This window comes from Carassius auratus, unplaced genomic scaffold (assembly GCF_003368295.1).
Source record: "Carassius auratus strain Wakin unplaced genomic scaffold, ASM336829v1 scaf_tig00214442, whole genome shotgun sequence".
In the NCBI taxonomy this organism is placed as follows: domain Eukaryota; kingdom Metazoa; phylum Chordata; class Actinopteri; order Cypriniformes; family Cyprinidae; genus Carassius; species Carassius auratus.
The window spans coordinates 41162-65672 of record NW_020527660.1 but is presented as its reverse complement, the minus strand read 5'-3'; the positions used below and the strand labels follow the sequence as shown (position 1 = coordinate 65672).

General features: G+C 37.2%; 2 long non-coding RNA genes across 5 annotated transcripts; both read left to right on the top strand.

Annotated features, from left to right (window-relative positions):
- Positions 1 to 1061: 1061 nt before the first annotated feature.
- LOC113092082 (uncharacterized) lies at positions 1062 to 22984 on the top strand. Of its 4 annotated transcripts, XR_003287495.1 has the most exons (6): positions 1062 to 1331; positions 11854 to 11884; positions 11982 to 12124; positions 17754 to 17953; positions 21124 to 21208; positions 22490 to 22984. It is a non-coding gene; the product is annotated as an uncharacterized LOC113092082 (long non-coding RNA). The 4 variants fall into 4 exon arrangements; XR_003287494.1 differs by lacking the exon at positions 1062 to 1331 and having other exon boundaries at positions 11830 to 12124; XR_003287496.1 differs by lacking the exon at positions 1062 to 1331 and having other exon boundaries at positions 11830 to 12124; positions 17754 to 17964.
- On the top strand, positions 6659 to 9151 carry LOC113092083 (uncharacterized). The gene is made up of 2 exons (XR_003287498.1): positions 6659 to 6840; positions 8750 to 9151. It is a non-coding gene; the product is annotated as an uncharacterized LOC113092083 (long non-coding RNA).
- Positions 22985 to 24511: the final 1527 nt, after the last annotated feature.

Genomic DNA, 24511 nt, shown 5'->3' with positions numbered 1-24511 from the left:
TGTAATATACTCCTGTGATGCCAACCTGAATTTTCAGCATCATTATTGTTGAATGTCAGTGTACATGTTTATAAACGAGTATGCTTAAGTTGTTTTAAACCTGAATATATTGTGTACATGAACAAGTATTGTAAGAACTATACTAGATATAATAAATATATTATTTATAATACATAATTATATTACTATATGTAATTGTAAGAATTATAAACAGTAAGCTTCATTTTACATTTATTTAACATGCTAATTACTGCTGCTAACAGTTAATTGACCCATAGTGCGGTGCGAGCTGAAAATCACCTGTCACCAGCCTGTCTCTCTACTACCTGAAAGTCATCAATATGACATTAGTTAACATGAGATCAGTGAAAAAAAGGACAATATGTAACGTAAAAAGGCAACAGCAACCTGTGTTTATACAACTTAACTTAACGTTAGCTTGAAATACGTTTTTAAAATAATGGTAATTGAACACTAATCCTCAAATATTATCAGATTGGATATTTGAAAAACAACCACATACTCATGTTACATACATATGGCGGTGTGTTGTATAAATATATAAAAATGAATGCATTTATTGACTCCTTATTGCCAGAAATCACAGTTCTGTCACTCTACTCTATCAGTTTAAATGGCCACCAATGCACTTCCTGGAACTATTTGAAGTCTACACGAATCACGTGACAACCAAACATTTCGAACTTCCGTTGTCGCAACTCTCTCTCTCTATGGCTCTGGCCCAGCCCTAGCGTTTTTTTGGAAAGCGTTTTTTTGACGGCCTGCTAGCGGATCGTAAGGGGGCGTTCACATAGCACGTCTTTTGCTCGCGCAAGTTCGTTATTTCCAACGTAGGCGTGCGGTATGCGCACTCATAATGGAAGCAACGCGGTTGCGTTGCGCCCAGCGTTTTCCACGCGTTTTTAGGCGCAAATTATTGAAGACAAAAGCGATGACCGTCGGTAACCCTCAGGCTGACATGTTGATTTGAGTGGGCGTGGTGTGCATAAGGTAGAGAGGACATGACTGATGATAGTGTCCTGATCCAGTCACGGCGCTACCCAGACAGCACATGTACGTCTGGCCGACGTCGGCCCAATATCGAAACGTCGGCCTCTATACCTAAAACATCTATAAAACATCGGCCTGGCGGATGCCGATATAATTTGGTCAGTGCTCTGTTCTCCAGCTCTTCAATCGTCGGCCCTGAGTTGGTTCACGACCGCGGGCCGATACCGCGCTTATCTGTGTGCGCGTGCCCAGTTATTCATCTCTTTTAACCACCCAGAGAGAGAGAAGAGGATAATCCCAGCGACATTTGTGGCTCTCAGGTAACGTTACGATTTGACTTCAGCTCAATTAGACAAAAAATACTACTTTGTTAATTCTGTGACACTGAAAAGGCACACGGTGTGTTTTATACAGTCTATGGGCAGCTGAAGAGTCTCAAGAGTGTACTGCTTCCGGCTTTGCTACCGTTCGGACGTTCTAGCTTACTGCTCTGCGCTTTGCTTCTTATTTCTGTACTTTTCTCTGATTTTTCTAAGATTTTTATCAGCACAGTGCTCAAACAACAGATTTTTGGCACAAACGCTAAAACTAAAAACATTGGGACTGGAATAATACTACAAAAAGAAGACTTTGTCTCCCACTGCGAACAGCTTACATTCCGGAGACAGGAAAACAACTGCCTACATTCAAACAGAAAAGAGAGAAAATGCCTCCTGTTGGATCTACTTGTTGCATGAACTGCTGCAAACTTCTACAAAGGATTGTGATTCTTGAAACAAAGTTACTTTCTGGACTTCCAAAACAGACGGAACACTTAGCAGACCGTCGTCATGGACCCTCTCAGCATACAGCCGGTGAGTCCCATGAATCTTCTGAATCTCAACAGTTTATACCAAGTGTAGAGGAACAAGCCAAAACTGATCGCCACACTAATCGATGGCACAAACAGGGAGCGAGACCCAAAGGAACACGAGATATCAGATTGTCACGGGTTTCTCGTATTGCTGCCATAGCTTCCTTTACCCCAGATTCGACTATGACAAGGCTTGTGAATACTGGCATTCTACCACCCCCTATACATCTGGAGAACAGATTTGAAGCATTAATAAATGTGGGTGAGGAATCCCCAAATGTATTTAAACATGGATCTGATCAGCCAGCAGCTAACACCGCTACTAACAGGCGATCAAGGACGAGCAGACAGCGGCTTTCAGCTCAGAGCGCAGCCGAGCCAAGGACTCTGATAGTGGGTGACTCTGTTATCAGAAACATCCGTAGCAGGGCTACAACAACATGCTGCCTTCCTCAAGCAACGGTCTCTGATGTGAACAAGGAACATCAGAACATTCTGATGAAGCACAAGACTGCAAATCAAATCATCATCCATGTGGGGAAGAATGATATTCGGAAAGAGCAGTCAGAACTCCTTAAGAAGGACTTCATTGAACTCTTTGAAACACTTCAAAGACTCAAAGTTCAGTCGTTCATCAGTGGACCACTCCCAGCAAGGGGAACAAATATGTTTTCACGGTTGCTTGGGCTCAACACATGGCTACAAAGATCTTGTAATATAAAAGGAGTAAATTTCATCGACAACTTCAATCTTTTCTGGGGCCATAGACAATTGTTTAAACCGGATGGCCTCCACCCAAACAAACTTGGTGCAAGAGTGTTTAAGGACAATATCTACTTCTCCCTTCGTCATCCTTCAGCAGAGTGTGTCAATCCATTCAGCACACACACACCGGGTCCGAGTCATCATGTGGTTGACATATCCCACAAGGACACTGATAACACCTTGCAGCCAAAACAATCACTGCTCATGGACACTATCCCTGCTGAGCCATGCCCACAGAGCTCACAGACTGACTGTGATCTATCAAAACAGCTACAAGATTCACCACCCAAGTACGACTTTCTGGAAAACAGCCAGGGAAGCCAGAACAACACATCACAGCCACCGGAAACACCAGAGACACAGCCCATCTCACCAGACACATTATCCCTCTCTCCAGCATCTCCACTTTTGTGCTTCTCACAGAAAATGGAGGAATTGGTGTATGTTGGGACTAAACTCTCCCACTCATTCGCTGCTAGCCCGCAGATATCAACTAAAAAACGGTGGGCCCCCCAACCACCTAAGCTTGTGGGCCATGTTCCTATGAGAGCTCTCCGACCGCTGCCACAACGCCAGGGCCCAAACCCTCTATCTGCTGAAGGTGAACCAAAGACAACTGATAGCAGCTCTCAGTGATATGTGTCGGGTCCCCGCTATAATAGCAGCAACATTGACAAATGCTTACTGAACAAGCGGGAACCCAGTGTGCCTGTAGCTTTCTATATTTCAGTTTTATCACGTGATAGAAAGTCTAAGGCCTTCTCAAGCCGAAGGGCAAACTCATCTAATCTGCGGCCTATTATGCATCAAACTAAGATTGATGTAAAGACACCAAGCACTGCCATCAAGTTAGCACTTTTAAACATTCGCTCACTAAAAACTAAATCATTTCTAATCAATGACTTTATAACCACAAACAATCTGGATTTTATGTTTCTAAATGAAACATGGCTAGAAGACAGCTGCAGTGCAACAGTACTCAATGAAGCAGCCCCTCCTAACTTCACTTGCATGAGTGTTTGCAGGACTGTTAGGAGAGGTGGGGGTGTAGCTGCTCTATTTAAAGATGTCTATCAATGCAAGCAAGTGTCATTTGGTCAGTACTTATCTTTTGAATATCTAGGGATTGTGCTGAAAGGTGCTCCACGCATTCTGTTTATTATTATTTACAGGCCTCCAAAATACTCTCCAGCCTTTGTTGAAGAGGTCACAGAAATGTTATCAATAATTTCCTCAGAGTTTGACTGTTTTGCAATTGCAGGGGATTTTAATATTCACATAGATAATGCAGAAAACAAAACTACAAAAGAAATGATAACGGTTCTTAACACATTTGACTTGATTCAGCATGTGCATGGACCCACACACAAAGGTGGACACACTCTGGATCTAATCATCAGTAGGGGTCTAAACATTTCATCCGTTGTTATTAAGGACCTAGCACTATCTGATCACTTCTGTATTTTCTTTGATATATTGATCTCTGCTACCACTGAATCTAGATCTGTCTCTGTCAGAAGGAGATGCATAAACGAGAACACAAGTGTACTATTTATGGAGGCTATATCTTTAACACCAAGCATTTCTGCAGACTCTGTTGATATTCTCCTTGATTCCTTCAACTCAAAAGTTAAGAATGTTATTGATGATATTGCTCCAATAATAGTCAGTAAGAAAACAAACAGACAGAAATCAGTTTGGAGAAGATCAACAGCCGTTCAGACTATGAAAAGACAATGCAGAAAAGCAGAGCGGATGTGGAGGAAGACGAAACTTGAAATTCACTATAGCATCTATAAAGACATCCTTCATGCTTTTAATGTGAAACTAGCCACAGCTAGACAGAACTTCTTCTCAAACCTTATAAACAGTAACTTAAATAACACTCGTACTCTTTTTGCCACTGTTGAGAGACTAACAAAACCCCAAAGTCAGATTCCCACTGATATGCTATCAGACAGCAAATGCAATGAGTTTGCTTCTTTCTTTTCTGAGAAGATCATAAATATCAGGAAGGCGATTAGCACATCCTCAAGTAATGCAGAGGTCAGACAGATTCGGCCAAAATATCAAAAAGACACTATGTCCTTAAAACTGCAGTTGTTAAGCCCCTCCTGAAAAAGACCAATCTTGATAACACCATTTTGAGCAATTTTAGACCAATATCTAATCTTCCTTTTATAGGCAAATTTATAGAAAAGGCCGTTTTTAATCAGCTGAACAAATACTTAAACTCAAATGGATACCTGGACAATTTTCAATCTGGTTTCCGACCGCATCACAGCACAGAGACAGCACTCATTAAGATAATAAATGATATTCGCTTAAATTGTGACTCTGGCAAAATATCGGTGCTGGTATTGCTAGATCTCAGTGCTGCGTTTGACACTGTCGATCATAACATACTACTAGAGAGACTGGAAAACTGGGTCGGGCTTTCTGGGATGGTACTTAAATGGTTCAGGTCATACTTAGAAGGGAGAGGCTATTATGTGAGTCTAGGAGAGCATAAGTCTAAGTGGACGTCCATGACATGCAGAGTCCCACAAGGGTCAATTCTTGCACCTCTCTTGTTTAGCCTGTATATGCTTCCACTAAGTCAAATAATGAGAAAGAACCAAATTGCCTATCACAGCTATGCTGATGATACCCAGATTTACCTAGCCTTATCTCCAAATGACTACAGTCCCATTGACTCCCTTTGCCAATGCACTGATGAAATTAATAGTTGGATGTGCCAGAACTTTCTTCAGTTAAACAAGGAAAAAACTGAAGTCATTGCATTTGGAAACAAAGATGAAGTGTTCAAGGTGAATGCATACCTTGACTCTAGGGGTCAAACAACTAAAAATTAAGTCAGGAATCTTGGTGTGATTCTGGAGACAGACCTTAGTTTCAATAGTTATGTCAAAGCAGTAACTAAATCAGCATACTATCATTTAAAAAACATCGCAAGAATTAGATGTTTTGTTTCCAGTCAAGACTTGGAGAAACTTGTTCATGCCTTTATCACTAGTAGGGTGGACTATTGTAATGGACTCCTCACTGGCCTTCCCAAAAAGACCATTAAACAGCTGCAGCTCATCCAGAACGCTGCTGCCAGGATTCTGACTAGAACCAGAAAATCTGAGCATATCACACCAGTCCTCAGGTCCTTACACTGGCTTCCAGTTACATTTAGGATTGATTTTAAAGTACTTTTACTCGTATATAAGTCACTAAATGACCTAGGACCGAAATATATTGCAGATATGTTCACTGAATATAAGCCTAACAGAGCACTCAGATCACTAGGATCAAGTCAGTTAGAAATACCAAGGGTTCACACAAAACAAGGGGAGTCTTCCTTTAGTTTTTATGCTGCTCGCAGTTGGAATCAGCTTCCAGAAGAGATCAGATGTGCAAAAACACTAGTCAAATTTAAATCTAGACTCAAAACGCATCTTTTTAGCTGTGCATTTATTGAATGAGCACTGTCAAATGTCCGAACTGATTGCACTATATTTTCAATGTTTTATTTTATTTTATTTTTATGTAAAATCATTTTCTAACTGTTTTTAAATGTCTTAATCATTTTAAAAGTTTTAAAATTGCTTGTTTTATTTTTCTTCGTGATTATTTTACTTTCTTTTATGTAAAGCACTTTGAATTACCATTGTGTACGAAATGTGCTATATAAATAAACTTGCCTTGCCTTGCCTTGCCTACGTCTGCAGACTGCAAGACGGGGGCGTAACTTGAAGTGGGCGTAACTTGAAGTAGGAGGCGTAACTTGAAGTTGTCCAAATCACACAGAACCACGCGAGACCTCAAAACGATAAGTTATTGGCAATATGGCGGCACAGAGTAGAATATTGATTACGTTTTAAGGGAGGCAGGGGTTTTAGGCAGGATTTGATTCATGATGTGTGTGTAGATATTAATGTTAGGGGACAATGTGAGAGTGTACGTTTTAGTAGGAAAACTTATTATCTGACCCACACTCCGGAACAGAAGAGGGCGGTAATGCACCAATAAGTTAAATAACACTCGTACTCTTTTTGCCACTGTTGAGAGACTAACAAAACCCCAAAGTCAGATTCCCACTGATATGCTATCAGACAGCAAATGCAATGAGTTTGCTTCTTTCTTTTCTGAGAAGATAAGCTGGATGCCAACCGCCGTTAAACTGGAAAGAAGACGAATATGACAGCTTGCTGTGAGAGACAACGGTGAGAATCTTATTTTTTTCCGAAATAATTATTTAAATTGAAGTGTATAAGTCATTTTCATACAGTGGTATTGTTTTTGGAGTTAATAATTTATTAAAACTAATGCGTAAAGTAAGCAACATATAAGCAAAAGGTAAAAAGACGCTATCCCCAGGTATCACAGGCTCAGTCTGTCTGTGACCTACATAATATAGCATATTTGTGATTTAGCTGTAAACATGTTTTATAATGCATAACTAACAGGGGAGCTCCATTAAGTACACGACTCAATAGTAGATTTACATAAACTATATATACTTCTTGAAGACTAGTACTAAAATGTCTATTTATCATCTGACTGGATAATGTTTGATAAGTATTGTAGATGAGCACATCCAACAGACATGAAACAGGTGTCTGATTGATATGTGTGTGTGACATTGTGTAGAATTCACTTTTGTCAACACTGCTATAGATGAATGTGAGTCATGTAAACAAACAAATCTACATAAAGTAACTAAACATAAGTTATCTATTTTATTTGTCCATTTGCAATATTGATAATTTAAGGAACATTTGTGTTGGATAAAAAGTGAGTTACATCAGTTATTAGTTCAACATGTAAATGCAGTATATCACAGATATATAACAGAGGAGACTCTTGTCTGGATGTTACAGGGACAGATGAGACACGTGTGTTTATCTGCTGTAGAGTAACTGATGAAGGAATGCTACCATCAAAGGATTTGTGTAAGTACACTACAAAAATAAATGAAACATTTTAAATCTTAAGTTGTATTTTATTTTAATGTAATTTTAAACAACTATTACACCTCCTTTCTTATTCTTGATTTCTGTGCATTTGCTGCAGATCTTTTGTGGTGGAGCAGGACCTGCAAGGAAAGGTGAAAAAGAGGGAAAACCTGAAACAAAAGAATAATGTAATGACTTTTTGTATTGTGTATTTTTGTAGGACATGAACATGTCTGTAGACTGGTGTGTGCACTGAGGATGGAGAAGACCACAGCATCATCCTGGAAATGATCGAGAGTCACAGATGAGATGCTCCATCACTCCAGCTCTTACTGTCTCATCAGGACCAGATGCTGCTGTGGTGTCTTCATCCTCAGTGACCCCAGAGCCAGTGAGAGCATCTAGAGAAAGACCACAAGACACTGAGGATGTGATTTTGGTAATGTTTGTTCAGCTGGTTAATGTTTAAACAATGAAGGCTGACTTTCAGAAGCTTCAAAAGCATCATCAAAAAATGTGATGGAGCTTTTATCTGAAGTGATTGACAGTGCTCTTATAACAGGGGCCTACAATCCCCTGATCAACCTGGACAAGAGAGCCTTGCTCAAGGACTAGGGGTGCTCCGATCACGATCGGCCGATTGTTAATGCGCATTTCGTCAGCAAAGCCGGTTTTTCTAATCAGCGGTTAATTCCATCAGGTGCGTGATTTCACGTAGAGCAGCTGTTACTACACAGAGCCGTTGTTAACTGAGAAGATGCGCCAATAAACGCTTAAAATGAAGTGGATTTGCGCATCTTCTCTATTAACAATGGCTCTGTGTAGTAACAGCTGCTCTATGTGAAATCACGCACCTGATGGAATTAACCGCTGATTAAATAACCGGCTTTACTGACGAGATGCGCATAACGATCGGCCGATCGTGATCGGAGCACCCCTATCAAGGACACACTGGTGTTCCTGTGGCTCAAGGGGTAGAGCATTGCGTTAGCAGTGCAAGGTTGTGGGTTGGAATACCAGGGAACACATGTTAGGTAAAAACTGTTAGTCTGAATGCACTGTAAGTCACTTTGGATAAATGTATAATTTATTTATATATTTGAACCACTTCAGTGGTTTAGCCCACTACAAAAGTAATAAATCATGTACTTGTAAACTCTGTGTAAATGTTTTTCAGGTAGTCGTGCTCATGGGGTGCAGGCACACGAAAGTTTGGAGCAGACACAGCGGTCAGATTGTCCTGCACGTGTTCCCCTGCTCTAGTTTCAAGGTTGTGTGGTTCAGAGAGCCGTCATCAAGGTCTTCCTCATCCTGTTGCTCAACGACATCCCCATTGAGAAGAGTGAGATTGTGAAGTGCAGGGGCAGAACTGTATCAGCTGTGTTCAGATGGCAGGAGGATGTTGGGTTCACCATCTGTAAATACTTGATTGTTAGAACAATAAGTTTGGATGAAGCTTTGTATCATGTGTTGTTGACTTGTGCATGTATGCATTTATTGTGATGCTAACTTTTATACATTATTTTAATCATTTAGACATATTTTTGGTTGTCAGTAAATAAAATATAAATATTTTATCCATTAATGTATTAATTGCTTGACTGAAAATGGATGTATTCACATCGACTGCATTTATTTAACTAGTGTATATATTCATGTATAGCTGTGTCACAAAAGAAAATACATTTGGCTTCTTTTACTAAAATGTAATTTTAAGAAAAAAAAAATATAATTATTGGTTGGCATTTATCGTTATTATTGCATGGTAAATGTTGGGGTGGGCAAAAGATGCAATTCATTATGGGGTAATGTTAATTTTCGAGTAGTAATACTTACATTTTTAGAGTATCAAATCAACAGTCTTCTCCAAAGATGAGATCTTCAAGCAGCTGATCGAAGTACCCTTTTGTGCAGATATTGCAGTCGCTGTGAGGTGTTTGTGCACCTGACCCACTTTTTTATTATTATTGCCAAATTATTACATAAAAGATCATGGTAAGAGGTTGTATCTGACAATAAACAATCATAATGCCATAAAACAGTAAATAAAAAAATTATGTGTTCATAGTATGAGATGCTATAAAAGAAAAACGTTTTTCACGTAAAATTATTTTAAAAATATTCAAGAGATAACGATTTTGGGTTTTCTAATAAAAAACAAATGTTTTAAGGATACCAATTGATCACATTAGTGGAGTTAAAAAAATATATATAAAAAAATTTGCAGTATTGGCTATACTACAATCACAAAATAAAAAGGCAGCCGTTTCTGCAACGTTCTTCATTATCAAGATAATTACAAATACAATAATTAAACCTGTCACATATCTTTTACATTTTTGTGCTTGTTATAACTTTGTAGGTCACATGATCAACATAGCGGATGATGATATACAATTTGGATTCATACTTCATACATAGGCATTTAGGCTGTAGAGTATAAACTCTTTTAGCGCTCCTTAAGTTAGTACTTATTGAAATTAAGTGCCTAATTAAAGGGTATGCGGTTTCGAACGCATCCCGACAAAATCTCGTTTTGAGGTCTCGCGTGGTTCTGTGTGATTTGAACAACTTCAAGTTACGCCTCCTACTTCAAGTTACGCCCACTTCAAGTTACGCCCCCGTCTTGCAGTCTGCATCTAGACCCTTCTCCAGAGTCTGGCTCATTTTCAGAGATGTATAGTAACGAAGTAGAACTACTACTTTACTTAAGTACTAAAAGGCGGTATCTGTACTTTACTAGAGTATTATTTTTTTCTCCTACTTCCACTTTTACTTCGGTACATATTTTCGCTAATACTTTTACTCCGATATTTTTTTTATGTGCTGCATCGTTACTCGTTACAATTATAATAATGTTACGAATCATTCCATTACAAACCACTGCCAGAACTGTAGATGGCAGGTTTGATGAAGCTGGCACATCATTGAGCGAATCAAGCGATTAAGAAGACTGCGTGTGCTGACTGAACTGCTGTGAAGAGAGAGATGAACACCGAGCCGAGCCAGATAATGACTCGTTCACGAGTCAAGAACCGGTTGCATCGGTTTTCGGATGACCAGTAACGTTAGTTCTTTCTGACAGTTCGATTCAATAAACCAGCTGAAGAAAACAGTTCACCGATTCTTTTGCGCTCGATGCAATGGCGTCATTGGCGTTGACTGCACATGGGCTCATAACATTAACACAGAATCAGTTCAGAATCAATCACCAAAAGAATCAGTTCGGTTCCAGACGCTCTCGTCTGACAGAAACGGTTCTTGACTCGTGAACGAGTCATTATCTGGCTCGGCTCGGTGTTCATCTTCAGTTCTCTCTTCACATCAGTTCAGTCAGTGTACTGTTTGAGTCAATGAATTACTCCGGGATATTGGTTTGTTTTAACTCAGAGGGATCGTCAGACACATTAAACAAGTTAACAGCTTAAGTCATTTGTGGATTAATGCGTATTGGAGACGCAAACTGTTTAAAACGATTCAGTTCGATTTGGTGAACTGTTTCAAAAAGATCCTGTTACATCGAATGATTCGTTCGCGAACCAGATATCACAAACTGCTTTCTTTTGAACTCTCTCACAACAGACACGGAAGAGAAGACAATGATGAATAAAGTCGTAGTTTTTGCTATTTTTGGACCAAAATGTATTTTGGATGCCTCAAAAAATTCTAAATGACCCTCTGATGTCTTATGGATTTGAAACAACATGAGGGTAAGTTATTAATGACATCATTTTGCAAATTGGGCTAACTAACCCTAGAAACCCTTTTTTGTTTACAAGACGTTACAGTCAAAGGAATTGTGATTCTCCTTTAGGTTAATCATTTGGAATAGTAAAAACAATATGTTCAAACTTTTGACTAACGTTACTTTCTTTAATAGCTACATAACACAATACTTCTACTTTTACTTTCAGTACTTGAGTAGTAAATTTTAAAATAGACTACTTGCAATACTTAAGTACAAAAAATGTTGAATACTTTAGTACTTCTACTTAAGTGTGGTGCTTAAAGAGCACTTCTACTTCTACTCAAGTCACTTTTTTGATAGAGCACTTGTACTTTTACTCAAGTATGGGTCTCTAGTACTTTATACATCTCTGCTCATTTTCAAATAATTTTACCGTTAACTTGTTGAGCCAACGGTCATGGTAGCAATTTTTTTTTAAATTAATGTTAACACCTTAATGCGTTTTCAGAAGTTTCTCAGAGGGAAAATGTAAAAGCGGATTATTAAAGAGAAGTCCTGCCTGCTTTTTCACCGTGTTTTTCACTCTTTTACAGGCTTCCAGAAATAATCCGGTGAAATAATATGGTGAGCTATTGTTGCTGTTGCTTCTGAACTACAAAATGATTTTTAAATTAATTATTAAATGAAACTGTACATTATAAATATAATGCTTTAACTCTAGATGTTTGTTTGTGTAAATGCTGTGTGCGCGTTGAGTCCTGCGCGAGCGGGGAGCAGAGTTGCCATGGAAACGGGGCATCAACACAAAAACCGTTACTGACAAGCAGTAATCTCAGTCTCTTGCTGCAGTTTACACTGTTTTAGGTAAGTTTAGTCGCTAAAACCACAAAAATATTACATACAAAGGTTCCTGACATGTTTCCTGCCTGTTATTGACATGTTTCAGTTAAATTTATTTTATAGAAACGGTTTTGTGTATTCAGAAAAGTCCGTTAGCATATTAGCAGTTTTCAGGTAGGCTAACTCTATAGATTGAGCTCTTGTTGATGAAACTCTGGGCTTTTAATCAAATCTTCGTGTGTGTATGAGATATTTTGATGGCTCTGTGAATGTTTTGCTGGTGATTTTTCAGTATGTTATTGGAAAAGGCTGATTTACTGAATCGATGACGTCACTTACAGTGAGTGTAATAGGCTGAAATCAAGTTCACATGAGTCTTGATATTTCATGATAAACAGATATTAATACAAATTGTTCTGTCACAATAAGGTGATGTCGGTGTAAATGAGTTGACATGTTTCAAGTATTCCCGCAGGTGTTTTTTTTTATTTTTTATTCCCGCTGGTGTACCCTATTGTCATCTAGCAGATGCGACATACCGTTGTTTTTTTATCCAGCATTGGCCATTTTGCAACGAGCCTTCAGCGCGTACTGAGCATAGACAGTAAAAGAAATGGACACAAGGACCCCATTGGAACTCAACTGAGACAATTGAAGCCCATTTTTAGCGTTTTTTAGCACTTCCGTTTCTGACGCGCAGACTCAAACGAAGCTTGACGACGTCAGCAACCTGTCTGACATATGTAAATGTTCTAGTAGCTGTGCTTGCAAACTGCGATAGTTAATCTTGCAGAGACGGCGAGATTGAGCGGGGAGTTCTTTGTTGTGAGTGAGCAGGAGTAAGTATTCTGATAAATTATTTTGTATAGTATTTTAAAATGTAACGCCAGTACGCCATATTAAGTTAATTGCCTGCGAGCTTCTCCTCCTGTCTGTACAGTAATGCGACAGAGAGTCCAGTGGTTCTGACGCAATCGATAGCCTATTTTTACAAAAACTGTTTCTACGGGGCCATAATGTAACATAGAAGGTAATGGAGCCCTTTATACATTGTTGTGTATCTTTAGAAATAAATAATGGACAAACAGAGTCTTTAAACGCCTCAGATGTAAAGTTATTCGCTGTCAAAGTGACGCCAAAATGAATGGGAGTCAATGGGAATGCTAACGCAAGTGAAGTTCTGCTACAAGATGGCAGCACGCAGCCGACTTCAACTTCCGGTCGACTTCCTTGCCCCCTGGTACTGAGTGAGCGAGCGCCTGACTGAGTAGCCTAACATAAACATATAAGTATAAGTTGGTGTTTTTTTTCTTCTTCGGGAGTGTCAGGGGCGTTGCCTGTTACGTCGTTTGAGTTATTGGGCTACCTTGTTGAATGCATATCATTATATTTCTCTCTCTTTTTTTTTTTTTTTTCAAATATAATTAATTAGTCCAACGAACCGTTCGGTACATAATGCGTACCGCGTACCAACCCGAAAGCCTCGTACCGAACGGTTCAATACGAAATACGCGTATCGTTACACCCCTAATATATATATATATATATATATATATATATATATATATATATATATATATATATATATATATATAACACACACACACACACACACACACACACACACATATATATATATATATATATATATATATATATATATATATATATATATATACATACATACATACACACACTCTAAAAAACGCTGGGTTGTTTTTTCAACCCAACTGCTGGGTTGAGGCCGTTGAATAGGACTTTGGGATGTTTTAACCCAAGTTTGGGTTGAAAATAACTCTCTTTTTCAACCCAGCGGGGTGGGTTGAGGACGCGGACGTGAAGGAGAGCACGCACGTCACGTCAAAATCGTACGTCTCCAGTGCGAGCAGCCGCCATTTTCTCAGCGTGATAGAAGCGAGAAGCGAGTGAAAGACTATGGTAAATAACGTTAAATATTCAAAATGTAAAGTTATCTTTTATTGTTTACCCGGTTGTATGAAAGGCGGAAGGTTTTATGAAAGGCGGAAACAAAGGAGCTTAACGTTATATATATATATAAAAAAACGGACGCGGTTTTCGCCTCGGACACGGAGGTCTTAACTGCCTCATGTAACGTTTCTGAACGGAGGATGTACTTTTAATATAACGTCTGTGAATGTATTTTGTCATATTTACATAAGATTTTACATTATCTGTTCTCTTTGAGGCGTTAACAGACGGTTATGGTCACGGTTACGCTCATGTGAATTTGTCTTTTTTTTCGCGGTTAAACTGAATGTATGTTTGTCTCCTAAAGGAAACGGCATTGTGTAGTAAAGACTAGCATAATTATTTTGAGGCTGTTGAAGTGGTAACTGTTAAAAGTATGTTTTACATGTAATATTTCAGACTTGTCAAGCTTGTGTCTTCATTGTCCTCGCGCTGAGAGTTAAAGACACAGAAGCTGTTTGTGTGAGGAGTCACAGACCTGTGTGAGGATGAGGAGGAGGTGTTCTTCTGAAGAGAGGGACAGACGGTTTAAGGAGAGTAAACTTCAGAATAACATCAAGTTATCTTTATTTTTACTAAGACTAAAATAATGTGTGTGTTTTTTTTAGATGTTGAAATCCAGAGACAAGATAACTTCATTCTTTTGAGACTGATGTAAGTTAAATTATTATTACTTTTTTTTTTAGAAAATTAATGTTTCTGTTGTGTCCTGCCTGTTAACTTCACATTTTGATGCAAAAACAGTGTGATTTTATATATATATATATATATATATATATATATATATATATATATATATATATATATGTCTGTATGTGTGTATATGTATATATATATATATATATATATATATATATATATATATATATATGTATGTATGTATATGTTAATATTTTATTGAAACCATTGATGTCCCTCTTTGCAGAACTCAAACTAAGTTTAAGGACACACAAGTCTGCTTGTGTGAGGAGGTGGTTTTCTCAGCTTCTTCTGAAGAGAGGGAAAGATAGTTTAAGGCAAGTAAACTTCATATTTCATGTTATCAGTTGTCGTTGTGTTTTACTAAGAGTAAAATAATGTTTGTTTTTTGTTTTTGTAGATGTTAAAAGCAAGAGACATGGGAGAGCGTCATTCCTTTGAGATTTTATGTAAGTTATTTTTAGAAAATAAATTTTTCTGTTGTCTCCTGCCGGTTTACTTCACATTTTGATGCAACAACAGTGTGATTACGTGCTCATTTCATTAAGACCATTGATGTCTGTGTTTTTTATTGCAGAACTCAAACCAACTTTGGAGTTGTCTGATTTGGAGAGTCATCATTCTTGGTCTTCGCTCTTAGAGGTAAAGTTCACACAAAAAATCATTTACTTGCCCTCAAGTCATTCCAAACCTATAAGACTTTTGTCTGTCTTTACAACATAAATTAATATATTTTTAGTTTTCTCATAATATTTGTTAATCCATTTATAGTTTAGATAATCAGTATTTTCAAGCTTCATAAATATAGAGTTATTGTAGAAGTAAATTCTGGTATTTATATATGAATACATCTTAAATTATATGATAGCAAACATGTGTGTTCAAAATAAAATACTGGTCTCCCAGACCAGCAATGGAGGACACAAAAAGAGAATATTAAATATATTCATACCTTTTCCAAAAAATGAGCAGAGTTTGTATGAGTCTGGAAAAACATGAGGAGAGTAAATTATAAACATTTTAATTATTTGTTGAACTAACGGTTTGAAGAGCAGCCCTCCATGTACATGAATATTGTGAGGTATGTGAATGTCATGTCTGTTTTAATGTTTCAGTAAAGAAGCTTTCTGAAAGCAATATTTATTCAAACAATATCGCATGTCCTCACACTAGTGCTGCCATTATAGCCTCCTGGAGCGCTGTGGTGGACTGAGACATTAAACAACCGCACAAAGTGTTGAAACTTTAAAACCGATTATTTTCCTATCCTTACGGATGTGAATACACCTCTACCTGAAAATGGATAGTTTAATTAAATGTTTAATTTTTTCAAATGTGTTTCTCTTAGGCCACTGATGAAGAACAGGCGGTGACTGGGATGAATGCTGGTCAGAGAGGAGAATCTTCTTTCCCCTAAACAGCAGTGGTTTTAAAGGAGGACGCTGCCCTGGATGATGTAGAAGATGTCACATGCTGTGCTGATGGGGTTTCTTCATGATTACATCAGTTATGCTAAAGAGATCATGAAAATTGACTGTGATGCATGATCTGTATTCATGGACTATGAAACAAACTGTAAGTGTATAATTTGTTAAAAAAAAAGTTAAATGCTTTTTCTGTGTTGTTTAGTAGAAGAGTTTACACTCTGTCATTCATACACCTGCTCACATTCTTTCACACACACACACACAAATGCGTCTGTTGAATGTTATAATATCAAAGTTAATGTTGTGATTTATTTGTGTACTGTCATGCCAGAATAGGTGGAAAAAAACCTAACTAACTGTAAATTTATTGTATGTGTTTTCGTATATTTTTATACAATATATACAATTGAACAAAGTCCAATTTGATCTTAAGTTATATTCATCAAATGTTCAATGCTTGGTTTATGAACTCTGTAGCTGTTAATGCCATCCTTTTCTGCATTTCTTCTAACATGTTACTTTTTGACTTTTCTCTTGTTTTTAATAAATATTTTCCTTTTGGTAATTATTATTTGTGTGTAAAAGTGATATTTAAAATGAACAACATTTGTAGGTTTAATGCCTAGCTCAATTTGGGTTAATTTTAACGTAGAAATGCATTGTTTCCCCACATGGCTGCACTCTGCGAGTTTATTTTCTGCCAGCAGGAGGCGCTAAGAGCGGGAGAGGTAGGTTTCTCCGGTAACGGCTGCAGAGCGGTGCTGAGCTCACAAACGCTGCCTTATCAAGCACATGCGAAATGATATCGAACATTTTCTAAATACAGTAGTTTTCCTTCTGTAATACAGTGATAAAAAACCACCCGCTCTGTTTTTTTTAAACCCTGCAATATAGTCATTTTAAACCATAAAAAAGGCAACCCAGCAGGCTGGGTTAAATATGATAACCCAACTAATGATAACCCCTTTTTGACCCAGCGCTGGGTTGTCAAAATAACCCAAATTGGGTTGTTTTCAACCCAGCAGTTTTTAGAGTGCACACACACATATATATATATATATATATATACACACACACACACACACACACAAAATCAACCAACCTGTAACCGGAAAGTTTACATTTACAACTGATGAGTAGTTTACACTTTAGACTGTGGGTACAGAAAGCTTTGTAAGTTATTTATAACTTAATCTACAGAACATAGATAAAAATATTAACATCACTTATTAATCATCTATGAACACATAGTCATGTTTTGTGAATGATTAGTTTACCAGTTGTTAATTACTTTTATTACATGGCTCTGTGGGTACTTGATTCTGATTGGTCAGTTGCGACATTCCGATGTATGTTATCCCTGGATAACAACCTGTAAAATGTAATAACACAGGCTCATCCGGGTAACAGCAGTTGGCGCTGTACTCTTGCTTGAACTATTTTTTTCTTGGTGGAAGCTCTGCATTTGTTTAGCTAATAAAATATAAAATCTTTATTCAAAGTTGTGTACAATTGTTTAATTATGTCATCCTGGTTAGGTTTGGCCTGATTGAAGATGCCATCGTCCATCGCCGATGGCTGATAGACATCACGATGCTGCGCCGGACACAGCGTCATCAGCTCCAGTATCTCGCCCGTGCATCTGTTGTCATGCAACAGAGAAGTCACGTTCTATAGACAGTTTCTATAGACAGTTGTGAGGGTGCTGACAGCTGGTTGCCTAGGCTATGGATTAAAGGTAATACTGTTGTAAGTAGTGTTCATTTTCTCCTACATACCGATCATTTTGCTTCATTAGACCTCAATGTATTACCAGTAGCCACCGGTATTGATTTGGTCTTGTTTTTTTTTTTTTTTTTTTTCTGGACATCCACACAGCACCACAGAATCAACTAGAGATCGACTGATAGTGGATTTTACCAATAATTTTGGACCACACTGGCCGATACCGATTTATAAACCAATAGTTTTTAAAATGAATACTGAACGAAATGTATACTGAACGAGAGCAGCGGTCTGCTGTCGCGCTGTGGGTTCCCGGGTTTGTGTCCATTCTCGGACCATTCCATGTATTTCAACTGTAGAAAAGGTTGTTCCGAGTCGAAACTGACTTCTTTCATATTTGTTGACCAATATACAGAAAACTAAATCAGTATATCATCATAAACACATACTTTTTTGTCTTACATGAATGTAAACAGATGAACAGATGAGAAAGAAAACAAACACGTACAGTATTTTTGTTTAAAGAGACAACAGCCTAATAAATGCGTCTGTCATTAATGTTAATCAAAGAACAAAAGAAACAAAAGAAAAACATTCACTGATCTCGACTGAATATATTTAATAACTTAGAGATTGATTAATCTTCATTTTATTTATAAAAAGAAAACTATGCAGTGTTCTTAAACTTTTAATTACAGTTTCTGTACCTGAAATTTTGTTTAGTTGTATTTATGATATTGCTAATTGATTTGTTTGTTCATATCTTACTACTGACTGGTTACTTGTCTTTAACACTTTAATATTTGTATTAATTAATTGTTTTTGCTATGGTATTTTATTTTTTTTAAGCACAGGCAAAATTCCTCTTGCAGTGTTTTGTAAGCTGCTGATTTTTGCTCATGTTATTCAGCTGCAACAGAATGCTTTGTAAAAAGACAGAAACATGTTTGACATCTAAATGTTTGACTTAATTTTTTTATATTGGATTTTTTATCTTTGGAATCGAAACTAGGAATCAATAAGCATAATCGGAATTGGAATCGCTAAAATTGAAACGATACCCAAAATGATACCGTAAAATGATAGAAATTAAGCCCGAACCCGACCGAACCCGTCGGGTCCCGACGGGTCCCATCGGGTTCGGGCAAAGATCTTCAGCTCTACCGGATGTGTCACATTCAATTCAAGCAGCGGTCTAAAACTGTTTATTTAATCACCAAACGGACATAAGTTTGCTTCAGGAATGAACTATGTGGCATATGTGTTTAAAGTTCAGTGTTAAAAAAAAACAGCAAACGGAAAGAAAACACGCAATCTGTATTTCTAGCTTTCTATATGAAGCATACAGACTGTATTAGAGCCACAGAAAGACCAACGTTTTGCTGTAAAATGCACAATACATAATTTATAGCCTTGGGTGAAGTCATTATGTAAATTGAAGTTTCCCACTCTGCAGCGCACAATGTCACATGGCAAAACAAACGCAATAAGGATAAATATCTCCATGGATTTTGGCGATAACCGATAGTTCTACAAATCAACTATCGGTGCCGATTAACCAGCAAAACCAGTGAATCGGTCGACCTGTATTATAACAATGTGCATGATAGAGCTGTAATCGGGCCTTAAAAGTTAGGCCCGACAGGACCCTAGCCTGACAGGTTTCGGCCCGAGCACGACAAGTACATTTTGATTGACAGCTTTTTTAAAGCCCGAACCCGTTTACAGCCCGACATTATTCAAATGTGCGCACGCACACAGCTCTTTTGCCTTTTGTCAACATTGAGTAATTTATTCATGTTTTAACATAATTTACTCATAACTAACGTAGACTAGACCACTTGGAAGTTGGAATAAAAGAAATAAGATATCTCAGTGACATCATAACATCTCAGCATTCTGGACATAGGCTCATTTAACCTATAAATAGACCAACGCACCAATAACAACGAGTTATTAAAAAAAATAAAATTAAGATAAATTTTAAATTAAGATGGGTATTTGGCAATAACGAAATTAAGATAAAGGCTCCGCCAGATTTGCTTTATTTAATAAAAGAATAATGCCAACATTAGCGTAAATACTCTGTCAACATTATGCATTTAAGACTCAATGAATATTTAGTTATCATTTGACAAACCTTTACTCACAGAGATTAGGCTAGGTCTACATGTTTTTGTGGAGGAAAATGATTGAATCCACTGTAGATGTCTTCAGCGCGTTCCTGCGCTCACTGATGGTGAGTCATTATTCTCATTATAAGCATGGTCAAAACTTTTCCACACCTCAGAGTTTGCTTTAGTTGCTGGTGCAACCAAAACGTAATCACCAGAGGCAAGCCTCCGTTACACCTGCTCAGCATTCATTTTCGCATCTTTCTCGCGCTAATCGAAACACATCACATGACCGCTCATTTACCTCGCAAACCTGAGCGCGAGCCCGGCCCGAGCCCGCGTAAAATGGTAGAAATTAAGCCCGAACCCGTCGGGTCCCGACGGGTCCCATCGGGTTCAGGCAAAGATCTTCAGCTCTAGTGCATGATACAATACTCATCAAATAATAAAGAACTCATTTCATGTCCCTTGACTCAGATTAAAAGTAATCACGGCCAACAAAATAACGTGCTTGGTGTTAACTGTCAGCCACTCATAGCACTCGTAGTTGCAATCTTTGAAATGGTGCATAAAAATGTTGCTGGCCTTCAGTTTGGGTTTAGGTCTTCCTTTCTCAGTTGTAGGTCTTCATTTCTCAGTTATTCTCTTTTTTTCTGCAAAAGAGCACCTTAAAAAAGCATTTTAGCAGATTGGCAATCAGATCTGTAGGCTGTATTTTCTTTTCATTGAATTTCACTTTCATGCTTTGGAAATCCCTGACTAAAAGGGCAGTCTAACGCTGGGGGTAGCACTGGGCACGTCTCTAGACCCAGAGGGTGTGCTGTCATTGAACGTCAAAATTTGATTGGCTGATGATTCTGTCACTAATGCTCGTAACAAATCAGATGTGACTTCTTTCATCAAAAGGGGAGCACAATCTGTAGTGCTGGCCATAGACTTTTTTTAATGTAGGATATTCCAGGTCAACCTCAACTAAACTAATCACAAGCAATGTGTGAACATTACACAAATGTAAATGATAACTAAATAGTCTGTAAAAGCATTTTTCACACAATTTTGTTTTTTATAGGGCCAGAAGAGAAGGCCCTGCTGCCCTTGTCAGCCCACCGCTGCTGTCAGACAACATCTCCAAGATGCTATAAACTGCAGGACTAGTAAGTAATAAATAAATCAAAAATGAACTAAGTACAATCTTGAACATACACAACTGTTTCAGAAGTTTGGGAAGGTATGTTTTTTTTGTGTTTTTGAAAGTATTCTATGGCAACCACAGTTTAATGTATGAAATGAATACAATTCACTACAATTTAAAATAAGTTTTCTATTTGAATATATTTAGAGAAGTAATTTATTCCTGTGATCACAGCTGTATTTTCAGCATCATTACTCCAGTCTTCAGTGTCACATGATCTTCAGAAATCATTCTTATATTCTGATTTGCTTCTGAAGAAACATTTCTGACTATTATCAGTGTTGAAAACCGCTGTGTTCCTTCATTTTTTCAGGATTCTTTGATGAATAAAGTTTTAAAACAGTACAGTGTTTGAAACAGAAATGTCTGTTTTAACTTTTGATAAATGATAAGACGGTGATAATAATTGAAAATGTTTATTGAGCAGCAAATCAGAATGATTTCTGAAGGATCATGTGACACTGAAGACTGGAGTAATAAAAATTAGCTTAGATCACAGAAATAAATTACATTTCACAATATATTCACGTAGAAAACTGTTGTGTTAAATTGTAATATTTCACAATATTACAGTTTTTTTTTTACTTGCTTTTGATCAAATAAAGGCAGCCTTGGTGAGCAGAATAGACTTTTCTCCAAGACGTAAAAAAAAATCGTACTGACCCCAAACTTTTAACGGTAGTATAAAATACAAATATAATGTTCCACCTACTGAAATGTGTATTCCATTCTAAAGAGATGCCTGTTCCACCAATATTACATTTACAGGGATCACATGAAACACTTCATCAATAAATTGATTTTTGAGAGCATTAGTGGCAGTGTGTCGATTTTTGTTTATTGATTGGTGAATTGGAAGTGGATGTGCGTTTATTAAACCTACTTGTGATTAAATCAGATATATAGAGCAAAATAAGCTCAAATTGAGGCAGCAGCATCTGTGGTGCATGGCCTGTAGTGTCACTAAATTCTAATACCAAGAATTTATCAAAGTCCACTAAAGGAAGCAAAACCTATTGGTATTTTACTTTGAAATAGCCATCCTAATAATATTTGGGGCTCGGACTCACTTTTTTTTTTGTTTAAATTAGATTAAAATACATAGTTTAGTATTCACACAACACATCTAGTAACCATGCACTCCAGTTATATGTGATTAAATAAATAATATTTTGTCTGAAATAATATGAACAGCAGCAGCTATTCTAAACTTTCTCCTTTTTATTTCCTGTTTCTATCTCAGGATGTCAATCCCAAGGTTTCTAGAGATTACACCAGGATTCAAACTGAATCCAAACTCACTTGTGATGACTTCAGATGACACCAACGCTCACAAAGACTACAGACAACAACTGTACATGAACACACAAAACATTTGAAACACAAATCAAATATTATCCTTATTTTGCCTATAAGGGTAAATTTGATTATTTTCAACCTGCTTTACTGTAACTTCTCTTATATCTGTAAATGAACAATATTTACTGAGTTATGTGGACCTACATGTCCCCTTTTATTTTGTAAGCATCACTCTGCAGGATCATGCAAAATGAAATGACGAGTTTTGACGAAATGACACAATGCAGCATCTAAATGAAAACATGCTGTTTTGTATCAGTTTTGCAAATAAACGGTATCTTGGAGAAAGAATAAATTGTTATTTTACAAATGTTACAAACAATATAACAAAATACAAAATGGATTGCATTTTTTTTACTTACCCTTTAAAAATGTTGAAAGATAATGTTAACTGAATACAAAACTAGAGACTTGTTTAGTAAGATTTTATCAGAAAATATTTTAGAATTTTTACCATGCAATTTAAAACATTTTAATTGCTTAATTATTGTTTGCCTGGTTTTATTTTGTGTTTATGTAACTCTTTTTAAAAAGTTCTTGGCATAAAGTTAGCCTGCGATGCTGACAGCACTGAACACATGACTTTTTATTATGAACTAGAAGATGGTCTTCCCAGTGAGTCTCAGTCATCTCTGGCTTTTTAAACTGTAACCTTGAAACATGCATTTCCTGTAAACCTGCTTTGAAATAAGTATTGTCAAAAGGTGCTATACTCATACAACATTTAACCATGCAAGTACTGTAGTAATGGTTATTTTTGTTTTTACTATGGGTTTACTGCAAAAGCTGTAGTAAAATCATGGTGATTGTAGTAAAACTACGGTTGATTTTGTTTTTTCTATGGTTTTACTGCAAAAGCTGTAGTAAAATCATGGTTAATTTTCGAAAGACTACCGAATTATCCACTTTTGATCAAAGCATCTGGTAAATGTTAATGTATTTGTTTGTGCATGTAATATGAAATAAATGAAAATATTAATAAAGTTGCATGTGTTCTTGAGAGTGGTGTGTATTGATTTATTATAAACCAGCGGCGGTAGCCGCGGGTGATCCGTAACGATGAGCAAAACGCCGGTGAACCGCGTCCACGCAGAGCGGCTGGGATGTATCGTCCCACCATCAGCCTGAGAGCATTTCCGATCAGAGGCCGATGTCGCCGAGACATCTTGCCTATTAGCAAACGCTCCCTGAGCGATATTGTCCCAATGGAATTTTGTAGGTCGGCTCGACATCGGCACAACGTATGTGTGCTGTCTTGGTATTCTCAGCCTGCGCTCCAGCTGATAATCAACTTTATTTTAAAAAACAATTTATATATTGTATATTTAAACTGAAAACATGGTGTGATTAACACTCAAGTCATCCAAGTCATCGTCTCTCAAGTCAAGTCAAGTCCCGAGTCTTTAACTTCCAAGTCCAAGTCAAGTCTCAAGTCATAAAAATAGCGACTCGAGTCCAAGTCACCAAGTCACAAGTCCCCATGTCTGCTAATAATATAAGTACACCTCAGGAAACATTAAAAAAGCATTTAAAAAAAGAAAATAATCCACATCATGGGACCTTTACTGATGTTTAGGAGAGCTCTTAGTGGTAAGATAAAATCATTTGTGAATTAGGGCGCAGATCACTAAACATTTGTCATGATATCTCATTACCTACTTCATTACCATTACCTAGAATATATTCATTTTATATTTAAGAACATTGAATAGGGCAAATATTTTTCAAATATCTTTTTTTTTTTTTTCATAACTACTTTTCCAGACCTGTAAATTACTTAAGTGAAATACTTTTTTTGAACAGAAATCGGTGAGCCATGCATTTCCTGGGAATTACTTAAATTAATTTCCGTATTTCTAGACTGCATGGGAACCCTTATTGTTTTAATCAGAAGACTTTTAAATAT